General features: G+C 39.6%; 2 protein-coding genes across 5 annotated transcripts in view; one reads left to right on the top strand and one right to left on the bottom strand.

The window, feature by feature from the left end:
- Positions 1 to 21,521, bottom strand: part of MED12L (mediator complex subunit 12L) — a 325,697-nt gene that overhangs the window by 162,225 nt on the left and 141,951 nt on the right. The window lies entirely within an intron of this gene.
- Positions 1 to 21,521, top strand: part of P2RY14 (purinergic receptor P2Y14) — a 51,160-nt gene that overhangs the window by 8,263 nt on the left and 21,376 nt on the right. Inside the window, exon 1 of one of the 4 annotated variants that reach the window (XM_041734041.1) lies at positions 18,066 to 18,497. The exons of 2 other annotated variants lie outside the window; for them this stretch is intronic. The gene's annotated coding sequence lies outside the window, so the exon portion shown is untranslated. One more of the 4 variants, XM_041734043.1, reaches the window with a different exon arrangement.

Here is a 21,521-nt window from a genome sequence, read left to right as displayed (position 1 = left end):
AGCACTGAAGTTTCCACACTACAACTGAGGAACTGCCACAGGAAAACTCTGTGCATCTACCCAAGGACCTAGGCACACATTCGTAGCTTCCACATCCTCTATTTTTTTTTTTAATTTATTTATGATAGTCACACACACACACACACACACACACACACACAGAGAGAGAGAGAGAGAGAGAGAGAGAGAGAGAGAGAGAGAGAGGCAGAGACACAGGCAGAGGGAGAAGCAGGCTCCATGCACCGGGAGCCCGACGTGGGATTCGATCCCGGGTCTCCAGGATCGCGCCCTGGGCCAAAGGCAGGCGCCAAACCGCTGCGCCACCCAGGGATCCCTCAACAATAGTTTCTTAGAATTTAGGGTGAGACAGAAGAAGAGAAAGCATCATATAAACCCAGAATTGTTCCTTTTTGAAGAGAAAAGGAGTTTTCATGTCTAGCTACTTACATGTGGTGAAGTTACGCATTTAAATTGCTTTCCTCATCAAGTATTTCAATTATCGCCATTCCCTTAATAGCACTCCATTACTTTTACGCCTAAATGTAGAATTCTTTCCACAGCTGAAGGTCAGAAAGAATAAAAGCAGCCAAAAAAAAAAAAAAAAAAAAAAACCACTCCCAGTAAGGAATATTGTCTTAAGCCATATAGTCTATGAAGTGCTTAGTTAATGGTTCCAATAACAGTCAAAATAAACTTTTCATTTAAAGAATATAAGAAACTAACATTCTAGAAATACACTCCAGAATGAGCCGCCCAGACTGTATTTAATTAGAAAAGTTTTCTAGTACTTTATAGCACTGATATACTTCACGAATGCCAGCCATGAAATAAATCTTAAATTCCCCTAAAATCCATTTTAAATCACATTGAAAGCACCGCATGAGAGACTGCAGGACTTTCAAGTCAGGAGGGATTGTACAGAAGTTTTCAAATCCTAAGGCATGCATGCGAGGACTGAGCACACTACTTCCTCCCTAGGCAGAGGTAGCTTTTCTTTCAAAGACCATCTGTAGCATTTTTTTTCTTCTCACTTTTGACTTTCTTAACAAGCAGACACTTGCCCAGTGTGCATGCTTTATTTTCCCTGTGCCAAACCACCAAGTCCCAAAGCTTTTCCCCCAAGGGCTGGAGTTCCGTTATGCTGGTATGTTTGTATCACTGATTCATGCACTTCTTTATTAACTTAAAATCTTCAAGGTACTAGAACATAAGAGAATATTCAAAGAAAATAACCTGCAGCACCCTCTCCCATCCCTTTCTCATACAGCTAAGACTAATGTGAAAATCAAAAAAATATAACCCCTCGCCCCAAAAGGACTCTACTATTATATAACAACTGTTTTTTTGTGCAAATACAATTTTAATTATGTCTAAAGTCTAGGCAAACGGAGTTTAATGTTAAGTTGATTCACTCAACAACAAACTGCTTTCCATTTGGGCTGGTCCTGTGACTATGAGCCTAGAAGATACTTCAGTTTGTGATTTCCAGACACATTCACAAACTTATTTGCATTTTAAGTTTGATTAAGTGCATGTTCTCATTTTAACAGAGGCCTTTGAGTCCCTCAGAAATAGAGACCATGAAGAGAAATCTAATTATTTAAGAGGAATCAAATGGGTCTCCCCACAAACTCACCAAGCCAGGGAGCTGCCATTAGCATGAAGTTTCCATAGTTGTGTTGTACCACAAACAGAAGTACTAAGGACAAAGAAGGAACTGAAAGAGGGCAAAATACGATAGCATCAAAGCCAAAGGCACCTGTGTGCACTGCCAAGTAGAACATATGCCGGGGGCTCTGGAACTCCTGTAGTTAAGTCCAAGACACAAATAATCAAACATCCCCTTGGACCAGAACAAGTCTGGTCAGTTCAACTAGACTCATCCAGGACAGGATTCTCCTGCCTCTCCCTGCCACCTTCAATTCTCAGGGACAAGAAGCCTTGTTCCAGCCCCTCCTATTATTCCCTGGAAAGGTGGGAGACCCCTCTAAATCAGAGTTGTTATGACTGTATTTGTCAGGAGGAACTTCCAATCCAACAAAATCTTAGAACATTAATACATCACATACAGAAGCAGAAATGATCTTGATAAGGCTGGGGGGAGACTACTCTGTCAGCCTCCCTCAAACGCTCCCCTGGAAAGCCCTTGAGCCTTGCCCAGAAGACAGCCAGGAAGAAGTGTGAAACTGCTGCCCACATGCTTCCTCATAAAGAGTATTATTATGATGAGCCAGCTGTACACTGCCTGTTTTGCTGGTGGTGGTGGTGGTGGGGGGAGCCCTGGACATCCAGTACAACTGCCATCACCGACTTGAAAAAGGATTAGGGACATAGAAGAGAATAATCTGCAAGTGGGCATTTGAGATGACAATGAAGACTCATAAAAGTGTTTTCACGACGTAAGATACAAATACAAAAATACAACTTAAAACTAGAAAAAAAGTGACACTCAAGGGCAAGAAATCAATCCATGGTACTTTTTGGCTTTTTGAAAAATTCTCAGAACCTACGTTTGTACTCTGAAAAATAAGCTGAACGACAGAGAGTTTCTCTGACCTCTAAAAAGATTTACTCTCGGCTTCTGTGATCAATATTCAGGCGAAAGTCTCAAAATAGATCATCATACATTATATTCTACAAGCTTCTCCCCTTCCTTTATTCCTTCCTTCATTAGTTCAACAAGTATTCATTGAGTACTTCCCTTGTGCCAGGCACTGTTCCAGCTGCCGGAGACACAGCATTGAATGAGACAAAGAGCCTTACTTCAGGAGCTCATAATCCTGGGGAAAGACACACACTAAACAAATAACCCAACAGCATAATGAGTAGTTCTGCAATGAGAAGAATGGGGGCTGGACACAGGGTAGAGTGCCCTGTGGATGGGGCTATCAGGAGCAATCACAATAAAATGAGAAGACAAAGAGGGAGGAAAAGCATATGCAAAGCCTACAAGATGGGCTGACAAGTTGGAGGAAGGCCAGCAAAAGCAAGAAGACCAATGCAGCTGCAACAGATGGAGGCAGGGAACAGGTGCAGGGCAGGTGCCAGCCAGATAACAGAGGGCCATTCAGGCCGTGATCAAAATCTGGATTTTTATTGTGTTATAGGAAGCCCTACTTCATTCACCCCACTTCCTTGGGTGGTTAGAGCAAAGGAGCACCAAGACATAATTTGTCTTCTCAGAGGTCCCTCTTGTACTTGGCTGGAGAAGAGGCCATAGGGGTGCCTCGGGGAGAGGGGTGTGGAGGCAGAAGGCCACATAAGAGACTCCTGCTTCCCAGCACTGATGATGAACTGAGAGAAGTTTTTAAACACATAAATTAAATGGCAATTTGAGGAAGAATAATTTCAGAGAAAAAGCATTCCATTGAATATAACCTCCGTACTGGGGGTTATGAGCACTTTATACAATTAGATACCAACTAATGAGTTTACGTTTGAACTTCTGAGAGACTGGCCATAAGAAATTTTCAGTAAGAGGGCTTAGATGGCTTCCTCTTTCTTCTCTGCTAAAACACACCCTTCTTGCCCTTATGAAAAGGGTTCGGTTCTTTAAAACCTAGGACAGTGTGCACAATAATTATTTAATTTTACACCAGAATGAGCCCAAACCCTTCCTGATACCCACCAAATAAATGTTAGCAAAATAATGGAAATAATTATAGTGGTGGAACTGAAAACCAACCTCAAAACACAATCTTCAAAGTTATGAGGGGAAAAAGGAGCAAGGAAATGATGTATATTTATAATAATGAGGAAAATATGAAATAATCCCAACACATATCAATCATGAAATGGCTACAACATGAATCTTTCCTCAATGGGATGGTGTGCAATTATTCAAAAGAAAATAGTAGAGCTTTAAAACCTGACATGGAGAAGTCACCTACGTATATTGGAGTGGGTTGGAAGTTGGGTAAGAGATCTCAACCTCTGTCCACTGTTACCTACCTTTCTAATATTTAATAATTACTAACATCTATTGAGCGCTTTCTACATGTTAGGCACTTCACTAATACTATGAGAGTATTATACCTCACTGAAGTCTTATAATAATCCTATGGGGAAAAGTTATTCTCATTTAATAAATGAGTTAAAGTATTTTAGCCAGACTAAGCTGATGAGTTGGGTAGGTCAGATTTGAATCCAGGTATTTCAACTCTGCAGTTCACAATCTTAGTCTCTATATTATTTATCTCTTAGAGATGAGTCCTTATTCGTTGGGTGTATTAAATCAATTCACTCTTGGATTCTCTTTCAAATGACATTAAAGAAAAAATATCCACTTAGTGTTCTGGGAAATAATTTTAAGGAAAATTAAATAAATGGTGAAACATGCAAAGTTCATGACATTTTGAAAAGTCTGTATGACCCAAATTGGCGTTAAACTCGAGATCAAAGTGCAAGGCAACTTTACAAAGAAGTCTGTTTTATTTATTTATTTAAGATTTTATTTATGTATTCATGAGAGACAGAGAGAGAGGCAGAGACACGGGCAGAGGGAGAAGCAGGCTCCATGCAGGGAGCCCTATGTGGGACTCGATCCCGGGACTCCAGGATCACGCCCTGAGCTGAAGGCAGTGCTTTAACCCTGAGCCACCCAGTCATCCCACAAACAAGTATTATTTAAAGGTTTCGTGACTGATAATGATTTTTCTGTTGGCCCTCACTATAGCAAATTATGAAGGCAATTTCATACATTTCCTTTCCATTCAAGCTGCTTATGAATGTTCAGAGAAGGTAATGTTTATTTTATGAAAAGAAAAAAGATTTGAGAGAGAGAGAGAGCATGTACAAGGGGGGTGGGGGCAGAGGTGGGCAGAGAGGGAGAGAAACTCAAGCACACTCCCTGCTGAGCCTGGAACACAATGCGAGGCTCCTCTCAACACCCCGAGATCATGACCTGAGCCAAAATCAAGAGTGGGACACTCAACCAACTGAACCACCCAGGCACCCCAAGAGAATGTACTTTTTAAACAGATGCCCATCATTTCCAGGCAAGCTGGGAAGGTTCCAATCACTAGGCATTCAGTTAGCAGCTCCACCTCTTGATGACACTAGACTGGGAAGGATTTCCAGGTGAAGGTGATAATTAGCCATGCAGATCACTCAAGGGCGATAGGCTGTCCTAAAGCCTAGGACCTGGACACACTCTGGAGTTGTTGATCTATCTCTCTGCCCACTTGACCCAACAAAAACACCCTACTCCTCACCCCTTAATCCATTTATCCATGGGTCTCCTCTCCATCATACCACCACCCAGTAGTAACCACAGAGTGTTTTCCAACCATCCTAGAAGACCAGTAGAAAGGACATATTTAAGTCCAAGAACTAGGCCACCACCACCACCCCCACTGCAATAAATCTTTATCAGCTGGGTGATCTTGGGCACAACGCTTAACCACTCCGTGCCTCGCTGTCCTTATTTTATTAGGTATATTAAGAGAACTTACTTTGTACACTAGTTATCAGGTCTTAATGAGTTAACATAAATAAGAAATTTAGAAGAGTACCTAGTATGTTATAAAAACTCATTACTAATATTACTAGTATTACTACTGTTATCATAGTACATAAGTGGGAGACAAACTCCCTTCTTGTGCCAGACCATTTACAACAAATAACTAATTACTCAAGGATAAATTTCCCAATGATATTTTTTCCCCACTTCTCTACATTTTCTAATTTGCCTAAATGTGCCTTAATTTTTTTAATTAAGTTATTTAAAGCAAACAACTTGAAGAATTAGTCTTCACTAAATTCCCTTCCTACCCTTCTGGCTGGCTGGCAGGAGTGGGAAGGGACCAGACTCCCTACCACATCAAATCTATGGCTGTCAAGACTGCCCTGCAGGTACCATGGTGTTATTCACCACAGAGCCCAGGACTAATGTCTGGAAATTTCCAGAGTGTGACATTTCCATAAAGAAAACTGAGGGCAAACCACAGACCAAGGCTACATATGCTACTGCAGACAAATTATCATCAAATTCTCAAAACAAAACAATCACTGACGTATGACTTAGAATCTAATAATTCTAGTAGGATATACTCTGAAAATTAAAAACAGTTTATATTGGAATACTTAACCAGGGGTTTTCCCAATCTCCCACTATTGGATAAAATGTGTTTGTACATTCTGGTTGAAAACAAATTATGAAAGGTCTTCACAACCTCAAGCTGCTACAAATTGTTGGTTTACTAGGGATTTTCAAACTGTAACACACCTGCTAAAACATGTATCTCTGGGCTTTGTTTAAGGGGTGGGAGTCTGGGTCATTCCTCAGAATTTGCATTTCTAGGGAATCCTCAGACAATGCTGATGATCCCAGTCCAAGTCCAGGGAATCATACCTTAAGATTCAGTGATTTAAGGAATTATATGGGCATTTTGGCTTTATCCTAAGGGCAAGCAACCAATCTCTCCTAACAGTAATATAAAAAACTAATGGCCATCTCTCCATAACATGCCAGTGAGTTGTCTACCTAGTAGGAGCCATTCAGTTTTGGCTTCCTCATCACGAAACCTTCCACCTCACGTTTTACGTAAGGTATACTTGACCATCATTTTAATTCAATTTGACAAATATTTATCAAATTCCTTATATCCAATTAGAGATTAGAAACTAGATTTTGATATTTGTATAAAACAGCGGCTGCCAGTCTATTTCCATCATTGCTACCACCTCTGCTTTTTTTTTGTCTCTTCAACATTCATACATGCAAAATATCTCCCTACTCTCTCTTATACACATGTATTTTCACATCAGTTTGAGAAGAAGTATAGAAAACTCCACCTCTCTCACTTCAGAATTAAATGCATAAACAAACATGGCTCTGAAGATCTAGATGCTCCCCCTAAGAGAATCAAAGCCAATGTCATGTAATCATTAAACACACAGGAATCACCAGGCCACGCCTGACCTGAAACACACAAAACGAAAGCCGAGACACCTCCATGACCTCAAGGACCTCAGTCTGAGGAGATGAACAAAAGGAGGCCAGCATCATGGCCTCAGGATAAAGGTCAAGGTGAAGTACCCTGCAGAACCTTAGCTTTGACTCTAATTTAGTGTGAGTGCAACCACAGCTGAGATGCATTCTGAATAGGAAAAAAATACCTAGTCATTTACACAAATAAAAAGTTTATTACTTTTCCTTAAGATTAGATCCTAACTCCCACATCCTCAGGACAATGATCATCAGGGAACAAAGCTGGCCAACATTAAGTTGTACTTAAGTAAACAGTCATTAAAAGCTAGTTTTAAAGGTATTTGTAGAGCTAGGTGAAGAAATAAGAGGTGAACTTAAGATCATTTTAGAGAAGATGACCTTTTGACTCCTCTTTCCATGTACAAATACCATGTCCATTAAATTTCAATAGCCCTCATTCTTTTTACAACTAAAACATACTCCTACTCAGCCACCAGAACCCTGCCAATGACTTCCCTAGCCACAATCGTCAAGATAGTGAGGACCCACTACATCCCTGGCAGTTAGCTGAACACTAGAGTTGGCCAAAAAAAAAATAGAAAATGCCCAAAGTCCCCTTCTAGAGTATGTTCAAACCTGAAATATTTATCACAATAAAAAAGGGAATTAATTCCAAATCATTTGGAAATAAAACATAGGGATCACAGAAGGGAGAGAATAGGATAGACTGATTAACTGTCAGATTCACGAAGGAATCAGAATTAGAAAAAAAAAAAAAAAAAAGATCCAAGAAAGAATACAATGAGTCTACACTGTAAGCCAAGACTTTTTAAACTTTGGTTTGGAAAAGCAATGTGTTCACTGAGTGGTTGGAGAAAGAATCCTCCTAAAGACTAGCACGGGGTATTTATACATAGAAGATGCTCAGTAAGTTGGCTCATAGCAAAGGCCAATCCTCTGTCATAGCATTCACTACAAAGAGGGACATGGTAAATTCTGTCTTGAAGCTCATTTTAAGGTTTCAGATAAGTCCTGGGCTTTCAAAAGATTTTAGGTATTCAACACTTCTATCTAAGACGCTTGGATGGCTCAGTTGGTTAAGTGTCCAACTCTTGATCTCAGCTCAGGTCTTGATCTCAGGGTTGGAAGTTCAAGCCCCATGTCACTGGATGCCACATTGGGTGTGAAGCCTACATTTAAAAAAGAAAGAAAAAAAATTCTATTCTGTCTACCCGAAATGTGCCTATCTTAGAGTAAACATATGTACTGGTTTGTCTAGGGCAGCCCCAGTTCACTCCTGCAGATCCAAGTTAATTATAATTAACACTCACTCTCAAAAGCATCCCAACTTAAAAAATAAGTTATAAGATCACCCTATCCAATCCATTTTGGCCAAGCCTTTGGTAAATGAAATCCCTTCAAAAGCATTTTCTGCAATGATGTACTTCAGGTCAGAAAGGTTTATCCTCAAATCTTAAAGGTAAGAAGAAAAATCTATCACAGTTCAAAAGGAGGACCTATTTCTGAAAGAAAGCCAGATGTTCATAGCACACCACCAAGCACGCCAGTCTCAATTCACTGGTTTTGAATTACTAAAATATCTATGAAACTCGTGGTTGCATGTTGTGGGATAGGCTTATTCTACAACAAATACATCTTCTAGAATGATATGGTTTTCCAACTGTATTCCTTAACCATAGCGAATCACAGACATGCCGTGGGGGGCAATGGTAGAGAATGAACAGCTAGGCTAACCCCTACCCGCATCTCTACCTGCAAAGGTATACCATCTATTTTATCCACTAGGACTTTACCTAAGCTTTCAAGCTAAGTCGACCTGTAGTCGACTACTCAAAACAAAACAAAAAAGTACACATGCATGCACAGCTTTAGAACTAACGTTGCTAGAACCAGAGTCTGGACAAACATTTTAGAAAGACACTAGAAGAACTGCAAAAGAATAATAATAATAAATTAATTAATTGTCTAAGAATTTTAAGAAGAAAAGGCTCTTAAGTAACTCAATATGCTCATTAAAACTGAGGCAATGGCATGGGGGAGGGGGGTGCGACATCTGGCTGGCTCAGTCAGTGGAGCACTTAATGCTTCATTCTCAGGGTCCTGAGATCGATCTCTACTTTGGGCATAGAGCCTACATAAAAAGAATTTTAAAAAACAAAATGAAACAAAAAAAGTGCTGAGGCTTTAACTGAGCCATTGAGCATATGAGTAAAAAGCCTATTATCACAGCATCCTCTCCATCCTCATTCTTTGCCCACCTCTGTCCATCTTTTGCACACAATCCCCCAAACCCTACTATTGACATGAAGTGCTCAGGTCCTATTTGCACAATCTCTACATGGTAATGCAACTATAAAACACGGTTGGATGCCCAGCAATCAAAATGCTGGAGTCTGTTTCAAAATATGCCGACCAAAAAGTGGTGGGGGTTGAAGAGAATACAATTATCCTAATTTGAAAAAAAAAAAATCAACAAAAATCAATCAAAAAATACTAGTATATACAGCTATACTTTGTGGCACAAACTATGCGTTCCATGTGTACTGTTCCACCTAATTCACTCAGCAACCTTATCAAGGAGGTGCTGTTATCAGCACCATTTCTCAGCTGGCAAAGGGGAAGAACAGCACAGACACACCTGACCCTAGAGCTCCTTGTCCACACCTTCTCTACCCAGCAGTGCACAAAGACTTGTCTCAAAAGACTCTACAAAGACCAAGGCACATCAGCTTTTGATGCTAGATCTAAAGTGAACAAGGGTAGAAATAAAAAAATTCCCCAAGTTTCTCGGGATGTGTCACAGCTCTGGAGATTACTAGTCACTCTAAAAGCAGCAGCTTAGAAATGAAAATTCTCATTTTCCTGCTCTAAGGGGTACCCTGAACTTGACCCAGGGCCAATCCCAGGCTGCACTGCATTAATCAGTCTTTTGTTCCTCCTTCAAGGAAACAAAAGAAGTTTTCTTCACTTGGTTAATAAGCAGCACATATAATGGAATATACTAAAAATTTTTGCATCAGCAAAGCCAACCAACAGGGCTAAAGAAAGTGGTAACATTTCATTACAAATAATGATTGTGCTTTAAAAAAAAACAAAAACAAATAATGATTGTGAAGCTCTGGAGTATTTGATTATACCTCTGACCTAGCTACACCGTCCCTTCCAGATCTTTCTGATCCACTGCAGGGTGGCCTCAGGCAGTGTAGGAACTCCCACTGTATGCCTCTGAATGATAATGACTCCCAAAAGTTGGCCTACAAATGCCTTGGAGCACCACAAAGACCCACAAACTGGAATGGTATAGATACTGGGTCTGCACCCTCACTAACTTTTATCTTATAAATAATAAAGTCAATTTCATGCCAGAAAAACTGAACTTGAGGCCAAAACAAATTGATTCTTATGTTGTCAGCATACGAAATGCTTAAAGCAAATTAGAGAGAAAAGGTGGGAAAAGAAGCCGCAAATATTAGTTACCATTCAAATCCTCTAGCATAGAAGAGAAACTTGGCATTTAAAAATCTGTCTGAGTCTCCTCTATGCCAAATGGTCCAGATGACACTTAAACAGTCTGAACACAGGCCAGAGGAAAATTATAAGATACAGATCCATAAATATTATAGTTAAGCTCAATTTGAAAATCATGTTTTCTCTAAGCAATCATTACCTTTTAGAGATAATAAGAAACCAACCCCCTAAAATGCAAGCTTCTTCGAGATTTTTCTTTTTTTATTCTCCATCAAGGAAATACTACTTATGGAGGGCAACATTAAGGCTGCTCTTCTTCTATGTGCCAGGCATAGGACAAATATTTTGAAGTAAATATTATTATTGCTTTTGTATAGTTCATTCCAAGGAAGAGACTTCTAAGACCCAGAGAGGTAAAGTGCCCAAAGCTACACACCTACTGTGCGCCCAAACCAGTGTCCTAAGGCCATCTTCTCCAGGGACCTCAGTCTCAACTAATCACACATGGTGGCTCCCACATTCCCAGGACTATGGGTCAACAAATGTTTCAAATGCCTGAAAGAAAACTTTACAGCGGCAAGATCCTACAAATATTTAAACTAAATAAAACCCTGCAATTGGCATACAGCAGAAAAAGAATTAAATTAATGTTGTAGAATAAGAGCTCCGGAGAAAGCAGCTAGATAAACATGCCTTCCAGGCAAGGTCACTTAGAAACCACTCCAAACTTAACAGATCAAAAAGGTCTACAAGCTCTCATTTTCTTTTTAAAACCACACCATTTTCCTATTTCAGAAGTAGCTGTATCATGTGCAGTTTTATTTTGTTTTTTTGAAACTAAGTGCCTCTAAGAGAATGGTAAGCATCCTAACTCCTGGCAAACAGCAAAGACTTCATATGTGGATTGATAAGTAATATCTGGTTTGGCAAATGCAAGAAATCATTTAGCAAATTCAAACATTGTGTTTTTCCCCTATGGCCAACCCATTAAAAAATTAAAAAAAAGAAAAAAATTAAAAAAAAAAAAAAAGAACATAAAAACACCTAAGCCACTTCCCACAAAAAGCCAGAATGGATTAATAACCAGTCAGCTGAACAAAATAATTTTAAAAAATTAAAAAACCCAACTCATTCATATGAGCTTTTGTTTTTCTTACCTAATGAAAAATGTTTCCTGCCTCTCCTGGGCTTTAAAATGAGAGACTCATCAAGACATCAGGAAATAATCCATTAGCATAGTAAGCAGCATAGTCTTTCCCTGCAGGGCAGCAGTCTAATGGGATTCCTGGCAATGGAGAGGCTTTAGGACCACACATTTTGTCTACACTAATTAAAAACAGTGGAACCCTAAAAATTTCTTGAGTTAGCAAGAGTGAAGAGGAGGGAGATAAAGGGGATTAAGAGATATAAACTTGCAGTTGTAAAATAAGTTACAGAGATGAGAAGTACAGCATGGGGAATACAGTCAATAATACCGTAATAACATTTGTACGCAAATGGAAGCGACGCTTAAAATGACAAGCACTGAGTAATACATAGGATTGTTGAATCACTATGTTGTACACCTGAAATTAATAGAACACTGTGCGTCAACTAAACTTCAATTAAAAACAGAAAGGGACAAAGGGACCTGTTGAGGAAAGGGGTGGGAAAGGAGACACCCAGCATCCCTGCCAAGGGCCTCGGAGAAGCCAGGCCACAGACTAAACCAACTCAGGGAGCCTTCTATCAGCTGGGCCTGTCTTTAAAGGTGTGAGCTCACCAGGTGGCTGCTTACTTCTGCCTGAGAGTATGTTTACAGTTCAGCAATACTTTTCCCAAGGTTACGTATGGCCATGCCATCTGAGAGAGTGTTCCTATAACCACGGTCACTGAACCCAGGATCCACTCTCAAATTTGGATCTTTCCTTTAGAAATCAATAACATTTATTAAAGCTGCAAAGCATAGCCCTCTGTTTTTACCATACAGTCAATGACAGTACATTTTCAAGAAAATTGTAAAGAAACAAGTAGCCTGTGATCACACTAATAAGAGCCCCTGCCATTTACGGACCACCTATTTTGGCTGGGTGCTACGATAAGAAAATACACATTGCTTCATTTAACCTTTCCAGCAATTTTAATGCGGTACATGACACCAGACCCTTTTGGTCTAGATTTAGAGAAACTACAGAACTAGCCCAAGGTCTCCTGGTTGATCAGAGGCAGAGCTCTCTCATGTACCCAAATTTAACTTTCTCCAAATACCGTTACGTGGGAAACTGCAAAGAATCACAGATTAACTCTGACTCTGTGTCCACACTGGACAAATTCCCTATGATTTCTATCTTATTTTGTCCTGAATGGAATGCTAGCCAAAGATGGTCAAGGGTTTCACGTCAGAGGCCAGCTCTGACGAACTGAGACCTCCAGGAAAGGACTGGAAGGCTGCAGGAAAAGGGGCAGTGTTCAGTTACAGACATCTGTGAAAGGCATTGGTGGCAGAGATGCTCGGCCACCGGCCAGTCACACCCCACATCCTGATGAGAAATGTCATGGAACCACCATGGACTTCGTCTCTACTCAGTGCTCATTATCTAGACATCCTCCCTTCTGAACATAAGTTTAGGTAGATATTTAAGTCATACTGTCACACATGAGGGTTACCAATTACTACAGTATACTAGATACCTCCCTCATAGGATTTTTACCAACACAGGAGTCCCTGCCTTCCTCCCACATCCTGACAGTTATTTGTTAGTTTTTTCCTCAGACTGCGTCTTCTTTCATGAACTTGGTCTCCTAACACTCTCTTCAGCTCTGCCAGCCAAACCCTAGCCTTCCTATTTAGGATTCAGAAGCTTTTATGTTCTAAATGATTGCCTTTATTTTTAAATAAACAAAACCAAGAGGCCTGCTTATCAAATATGAAATAAGTCTTCTGGAAAAACTACAAAAAAAAAAAAAAACTACTACAAGGTAAAGGATCAGAACTTAAGGCTTTTCACAGCAGATAAGCTTCAACTAGAAGAATCAAAACATAGTTTTGGAAGGGGGTATATATTCTGTATGTGACTTTCCCAAGACAGCAGGAACTGCTATTAAATAAGTTGCCAATGGGCACCTGGGTGGCTCAGTTGGTCGGTCAAGCATCCAACTCTTCCTTTCAGCTCAGGTCAGATCAAGCCATGCATTGGGCTCCACACTCTGCATAAGACTCTCTCTCTCCTGGTCCCCTGCTCGTGAGCATGTGCTCTCTCAAATAAATTAAAAAAAAAAAAAAAAAGCTGCCAAAAGCAAAATGCCTAAAATAACAAGATAGGTCTCTCCAGGGAAATATAACAAAAAATTACTAAGAACAAGGATTTTTCCACAGACATTTCCCCTGTTGAGTTATAATGCCACTACGTATCCAGTAAAACTTGTATGCATTTACACACACCTGGACTTTACATATTTCTCTAAATACAGCTATTGGCAAAAATACTTTTAAATGTATTCATGTTCGTACAGCTAAGAGCTGGACTAAATAAGGTTTGGCTCAAATTACAACATTGAGGTGATGAGGAGAGCTAATATTGACACAGCATGTTGACATAGCACGAGTAGCTGAAAACTGGACAATGGGCAGCCTGCACCATGAGGGAAGCCTGCCCTTGCTAGACCAATAGGGCATGGGTTCTCCTGGTCACCAGAGGAAGCTGGGGGATTGCAATCCCTTTCAAAGCGCCTCAGCCATAGATGACATTTACACAGCTCTCATTATATGAATATGTGATACCAAATTTATCTAGAGACTATGGACATAATTACCTGGGTGAGGAGAAGTGCTAAAGAGTAAGGGAGCTGAAACTTCATCTTCCAAAGAAAGAAGTCAACAGATGTTACTAAAAGTCAAGATCCGTCATTTATGTAAAAATACAAGGGTTAAAAACTAAAAATGATGGCTACAAAGTGAAAAAGGTAGCCACTGAGGCGTAGGAAAACAGCAACGGCTGTTACTTTCCACTATAAGATTTATATAATGATTTCTCAGAGTACATTAGTGCATAACTTTGATAGGAATTTTAAATTAGTTTAATTTGACTTAAATAAATCAATGTACACATACCTACGGAAAATGACGTCTAAATTGCTTAGGCTAGGACAAAAAAGAAGGAAAAATAATGAAGTCCTCGTTGAACACATACAATCACCTTTTTATATCTAAAAGACTTTCCTTTATTCAGTGAGCTAGAGTCTTAGAAGGCGAGGTGTCTATGGATTGCTAAGCAAAAAAAATAATGTGCTAAGCACAGAAAGCTGGCCTGGACAGCCTTGGCAATCTGGGGTGACAAAAGATATAGAAAACTCACTTGCTCTCCTGGCTGACAGGTCTAATGACACCATGAATAACAGGCTCAGGGTACAGCATCAAAAGATACACTTTTCCCCAAACCAGGTGAGACAACCATCTGTGACACAGTACAAGGTCTGAGAAGTGGCCATATCAGAATTCAAATTAAGCCATGCAGGAATTCAGAGAGGGGGTAATCACTCATTCATCGTTACTGGTAAGATAAGGCAAAGCTCCATAAACAGTGGAGTCTGAGCTGGGTTTTAAGGGATGCATAGGAGTTCAACAGGTAGTGACAGAAGACTGGACCTGTTCCAGGATGAGGAAATAGCCTAACAAAGGCCAGAGGTGAAAAAAATCAAATAGATGGTGTGTTTGGAAATGGGACACGGTCCAAGCCACATGGAAATGCACATTACATGCTGGTCACTGCCTCAAGTGGAGAATGCGGGGAAGGGCGGGAGACTCCTGGGACAGTTCAGTGGCTTCTGGCAGAGTGTAAAACTATTGACATGATCAACTTAAATATAATAAAAAGGGGTATGCTTCTAAAATTAGATGGGAATATGCCCTCTGTGTTTGCTTAGGACAGATTTACATCCCAGACACTGATCTTTAGCTCATTATTCACGTCATGCTTGTCATGCCCCCAAATTTTCCCAAGTCCTTAGTTTTGTGTTAGCAAATTCCATCAATAGTTTTTCCTTATAATTCCCCAAGAATGTGCAATTCATAAGACTTAAGAGATTTGGGTTTCAGGTACCTTCAGTTCTTCCTTCAACTTATAAGTGGAATACCATTATAAATGGTCAAATTCTTTAAAAAAAAAATTTTTTTTTTGTTCCTTTGGCATTCTCACGTAGTAGATGTTCCCTTCAAAATTGCAATCATGGGGCACCACGGGTGGCTCAGTTAAGCATCTGGACTCTGGATTTTGGCTCAGGTCATGACCTCAGGGTCATGGGATTGAGCCCTCAGTGGGGCTCCACGCTCAGCAGGGAGTCTGCTTGAGATTCTCTCCCTCCACCCATCCCACTTGTACTCTAAATTGATGAATAATCTTTTAAAAAATAAAACAAACCTTTTTTTAAAAGATTGCAATCATAAATTGAGCCAACTTTGATCCACACAGCCCCAAATATTAGTTTTGGTTAAAATACACACATCTGATTCAAGGTTTCTATGTATCTGGACAAGCTGAAGCAATCACCAGACTACAAACAAACCTATTCCTGCATATCAAATTGAATATTTATAAAATCAGTTCATTTTTTACATATAAATCATAAGCCTTCAAAAATAAAAGTAAGCCTACTAACTTTTCCTCTGCCCTGTATCAATGTTTACAAGTCTCATTTTTGAAACACAAGTGTTACAAATAAATCTTAGAAGAAAAAGAAAATTAAGAAAGCAAGAAACATCTTTACTTTTGAGTTCTTCTAATCCATGAGTAAAAATGGTAGGTGCTGAAGATACAAAAATGACAACATATGCACCTTCATCAGCTCCTGATCCAGGTGAGAGAAACAAAGAGAAGACGATTAAGGAGCACAGGTGAAGCACAGTTCCACCCCAAGGCCCTTTCAGTACCTGGCCGACAGAATCAATAAATAAGTTGGCTGATTAGATGAACAGATGGATATAATAGGTTGATGGAAGGATTAATAATATTTTTGGGTAACAGTTAAGAGGATACGTTTACCCAGCATGGCAAGCCAGTCACAGCTTCTCAGAGGAAGAATAGGCCAAATGGCATCCAGAAGCAGTGCTTCCACAGTATAAAAGGAGAGGGCGACTGGGTGGCTCAGTCGGTTAAGCAACTGCTTTAGGCTCAGGTGATGATCCTGGAGTCCCAGGATCAATCCCTGCATTCGGCTCCCTGCTTCTCCCTCTGCCCCTCACCTTCTCCTCATGCTCGCTCACGCGCTGGCGCACACGCGCTCTCTCTCTCAAATAAATAAACAAAATCTCTTATAAAAAAAAAAAGAAATAGACAAATTTACTAAATAGTTATCATTTTAGCACATTTTAAAAATAAACACATGCACTGTAGAATCTCAAAGGCATTTTTCCTTAGGATGAAGCCAAACACTTAATTTTTAAGAGGACTCCATGTAAACAAAAATCAAATATAAATAGAAATGATGTGTGGTTATAATGAAAATTGACAAGTACCAAATAGCTGACATTTTTAAAATAGTTCAAACTTGGGATGGCCCAGGAAAAAAAGGATAGAAGAGATATTCTGGGCAGAGAAAAAGGCGTAAGCCCAAGCAAGGAGGCAAGAACCATGAGGATCCGCAGGGAGTTGAAACAAATGGGCAGGGCTGTAATGTAAAGCTGAAGGCGGGTAGTGGTAGATGAGGGCTAGATCTGCCAGGTTCAACAGGATGAATTTGCCTTATAAGGTGACAAGGACCCACATACCTTTATGTGGACATGGCTACGTTTATATTTTAGAGGGATCCCTCTCATGGATGAGTGGAGGGCAGGCACTGGAGAGTATGTTGGGGTAGGAAACACAGGTTTAGTGGGAATCATAAACAAGAAATATTTAGCTGTTAAAAAAAAAAATCATCGAGCTTTGGTGATTGGGTATGAGAAGATGAAATCACTGAAGGATAATTTGATGGTTTATACCTTGGGTAACTAATAGACAGTAATATCTAATAAAAGGGCTTAAGTGAGAGCTTTGAAGGGTTTTATTTTGTGTGATAATGATAATAAGCATGAGTGATAATGAGCATGCTATCCTAAGAGAAAGGGAAAGAAAGTGGTAAAATGAATAAAGTGGGTGATACAAGCCCAAATCAGATGAGTTCAAAGTAGATACAGTGTATGAGACTCAGGCCCCCCTTCCTCCTGAGAGAGGTAGTATGATCACATCAACCCAGAGTACTGTGTAAGAACAATGAATCCCAGCAACAATTTGTTTGAGGAAGGAATCCAGAAATTAGGAGTCAAACAGGGTGCCCAGAAACCAGATGTAAAAGAAGGGGGTAACATGAAGAAAGATCAGAGTCATAACAGCACCAGTTCAAGGTTGGGAATGTGTCAAGATAACAGCTAGAATATCAGGCGCGATCAGCACACCCCTGGAACTGGGTCAAGGGTAGAGCGGTCAGGCACCCAAGGCTGAAGGAGATAACCTAGATTTTCAATCAAGACTCCTGATCCGCCTACCTGCACAGAGTGACAAACGTTCTGGTCTATTTTACTCTCCAACATTTCTCGATTTTTTCCAACAAGCTTCAAGGAGCTACTTGAAGCCATGTGAAGTACAATTTGAAAATACTTCCCAATAAACACAGAAGCTATTCTTACAACAGCTTCACAGGAAGAGGTCACAGCTAGGCATGGGAAATATCTAGCCTCCTGCTGGCTGGAGCTCTCACTTGCTCTATTGCTCTCCCCTTTCTCCTTTCTCTCTGAACCCAGTTTCCTATCAGTTAGTGTTTGGTCAGGCCTTGATAATTTGTAACCATAAGCATAAATCACATCCAACTTATACAAGCGCTTGGTAGAGCAGGGCTCTGAAGAGGACTGGACATCTGTAGTATTTGACACTCGAGCCTTTGGCAAGATGTCAACATCTCACAGAGTACTTTAAATGTTTTGGTCTGAGAGCTAATGCAGCATTTCCCACTGGTCAACACGAGCAGCCCAAGCAGAGAGCAAAGTCTATTTCCCTCAACATCAGATGTTAGACTCAGTTGCTGATCCAATCTTGCCTACAGAGACCAGAAGAGACAGGAAAAACTGGTAAGTAAAAAAAGTCCATCCAATGCAGAGTTTATTTAAAGAATATTTGTGATTCCAATGTGAAGTGGCTGTCTGTGCTAGTGAGGTCATAAATTCTTTTTTTTTATGATTAAATGATAAAGAGACAGATTTATAGGTGAGATTTGATTTTTCCAAGTTCAAATACTAAAATAAGTCCAATTAACTGTTCCCTGTCAATGTTCCTTTCAATTGCATGGGGCAGGATTTTCTTCCATGGGCTCATGCATCAGGCTTTAAGAAATCCCGATTTTTAAGAAATGTGTTACACTTACTGCTTGTAAAGCATAAGATAACGCTGTGTGTGTGGATAGTGGGTTAAAATCAATTTGGGATACAGTAAGGAGCAGCAACACAGCAGGGCTATGACGTAATCCTCAGAGTGAGGGAGACCAATAAAGAACAGAAATGCTAGAGAAAGGAAAAGGCAAAATAGTTTTGGTTTAAGAGCACAAATGGCCACGACTCTGCAAAAACTGAAACCAAAGGTAAAATACTTCATGCAAGGAAGCATTTAAAGTCTTCTCTGAAACCTAAACGACTGAGCTACTTGTATGGAATTAAGGGTGAGTCACAACTGATTCTTAAAGGAAAGTCACATTAATTAAATAAGCCTAGCAGCTGTTTTAGTTTTTTTTTAATGTCTTAAATTTGGCTTTTCATATCTTTGATTCTTCTGATTTCTTCCTCTGAGACTTCACAAGTGTTTAAGTATTTGGTGGGGTTGTTTTTTTTTTTTAGTTTTAATTTGTGGATGGCAGGGACAAAGTACATAACCTGTGAAACTTATTTTTGTTTTTCTACAAACTGCAGAGTAAATTTCATAAAGTCTAGACTAACAGATAATTTTAAGGCTTACTTTGTGCTTAGAAGCCACTCAGGTATATTTCCCAGCCAAAAAGTTATTTAAGAGACCCATGTATTGGAGAAATTGTGAAAACACAGTAAGTGAAAGAAGACAGACAGGATCATTCACCAACCACAAGCACCTCCCCACTCTGTTGGAGAAAATGTTTAAAAAAAAAAAAAAAAAACACCCAAAATTTAGTATTTTTAAAAAGTTATGAGCCTTCTTAACAAATGATTCTCTAAATGAAGAAACTTCAACCTCTTAAGTCTTAATTCATATTTATACTTACCAACTTTCTTACCAGTTTTCCCCACTTATAGTATCCGTGAGAGATAAATCTCTCGATACAGCTGTAGTCATCTTGCCATTCTAGAGGACTTTCCCTATCAGCCCTGCTCATACTTCTTCACCTTTAGTGCTTCAACACAAAACCTTTCTCAGCTGGTAGGGATTACCACGTGGAATCAAGATAGTCTCAGAAAAGAAATTTAAAAGTTGGCCTTGAAAAACATAACCAAGATCTAGGCTTGCTTACTTTTTGTCCATATGGTCCTATGATTACAACATAGCTAACACAACAGCATAGATTTTTTTTTATTATTAATCGTTCACATGTGTAATTTCACTAATAACTATTAGTGTATTAGCACTAATCATATGAAATTTCCATTTTTGTAGGTTAAAAAAACAGCCAAATGTTAGCAACTTTATATGACTCAATCTAATAAAGGAAGAGAGACACAGTCTCAAAAGGCAGCCCCAGAAGTCAAGGGGTGAGGAGAAAACCATTAATGCTATTTTATACAATTTTTATATGACAGTGAGATCCAGGACTTCTAATGAATGATTCCAAGTGATGAATCCCCTTAGATACAGCCCTCTGCTTTTAAAGCCTTTGCACAGATATTATCAAAATTGGATGTTTCCAGCAGCCAAATTACACTGGGAAACGTTTTCTATTGTTGGCTCTGTTTTACCAGTTAGGAAGCTAGAGTCCAGGGAGGTTCATTGATTCGAACATGTTAACACAGCTAATAAAGGCCAATGATGAGACTTAAAGGAAAAAGCTATCTGGCTTCAAATTTAGTGCTCTCTCACGTACTCCATCTCTCTCTGATCTAATGAGATGAATGAGTCCAATAAAAAGTGTAATTTATACATAAACACAAGTTGGAGATGCAAGTGTACAGGATGGCTCTGCTTCTTAACTTGTTTGCACAACAGTGGCAAAAATCACATTGCATAAAACAGTCAATATTATGGGGACTCAGATTTTTATATAGGCAATTTTATATGGTAGAAAGAGCAGGCCCTTTGCAGCGAAACAGGTGCATTTGAATCTGCTGTGACCTTGAGCTACGTTTGTTTCTTAGCTCTTTTGTCTCTATGATCTTCCTCTGTTCCATAACCCATAAAACATCACGATAAAGCTATCACCACAAAGAGCTGCTAAGACACTAATGGAGACATGTTAGTGTCTGACACGCAGCAGCTCTTCAATAAAAATAGAATTCTCTCCCCCATCCTTGCTAATAACTATGTCAGAGATAGTACTGGCAAGATTAAAACCTCACAGAAAATTTCTTGAGTTAGTATCTGATACTCACAGGGCCAAATAAGAAATCGCAAAATAAAGGAACACAAATACTTCTCCCCAACTCACCTCCTATCATTTCAACAAAAAACTGGGTATTGTGCGGACACACAAGTAGCAAGTATTCCATCAACATAGATCCACTGAACACCAACTACGACGAGTGACGTACACTGTAAATAAGTGGGTCAGTCTTTTCCAGGCTGGACCAGTGAGCCTGACAACTAAAGATGTGGCAATTGGGAGCCCAGGACCCTGTACCCCATATATGGTAGTCCTATACAGAGAGAGCTGGGAAAAAGATATGAGGGTTATTATTTACTTAATTCACATGTTTCATGGGTGGATGAATAACTAAACAGACAACCTTACCAAAACACTCAAGAAAAGAATGAAATGAAAGATATCTGATCTGTGGGAGTTACAAAGATAGACTGGGACGTCTTACATATTTTTTAAAATTTAATTATTCTAGTGTCCTTTTCTGGTATTTATAGACAGCCCACACACTGTCCACGACCACATAAATTAAGGCCTGACGTCAAAATAAACAAACTAATCC

Source organism: Vulpes lagopus, chromosome 19 (assembly GCF_018345385.1).
Source record: "Vulpes lagopus strain Blue_001 chromosome 19, ASM1834538v1, whole genome shotgun sequence".
NCBI lineage: Eukaryota > Metazoa > Chordata > Mammalia > Carnivora > Canidae > Vulpes > Vulpes lagopus.
This window is presented reverse-complemented; position numbering and strand designations above follow the sequence as displayed.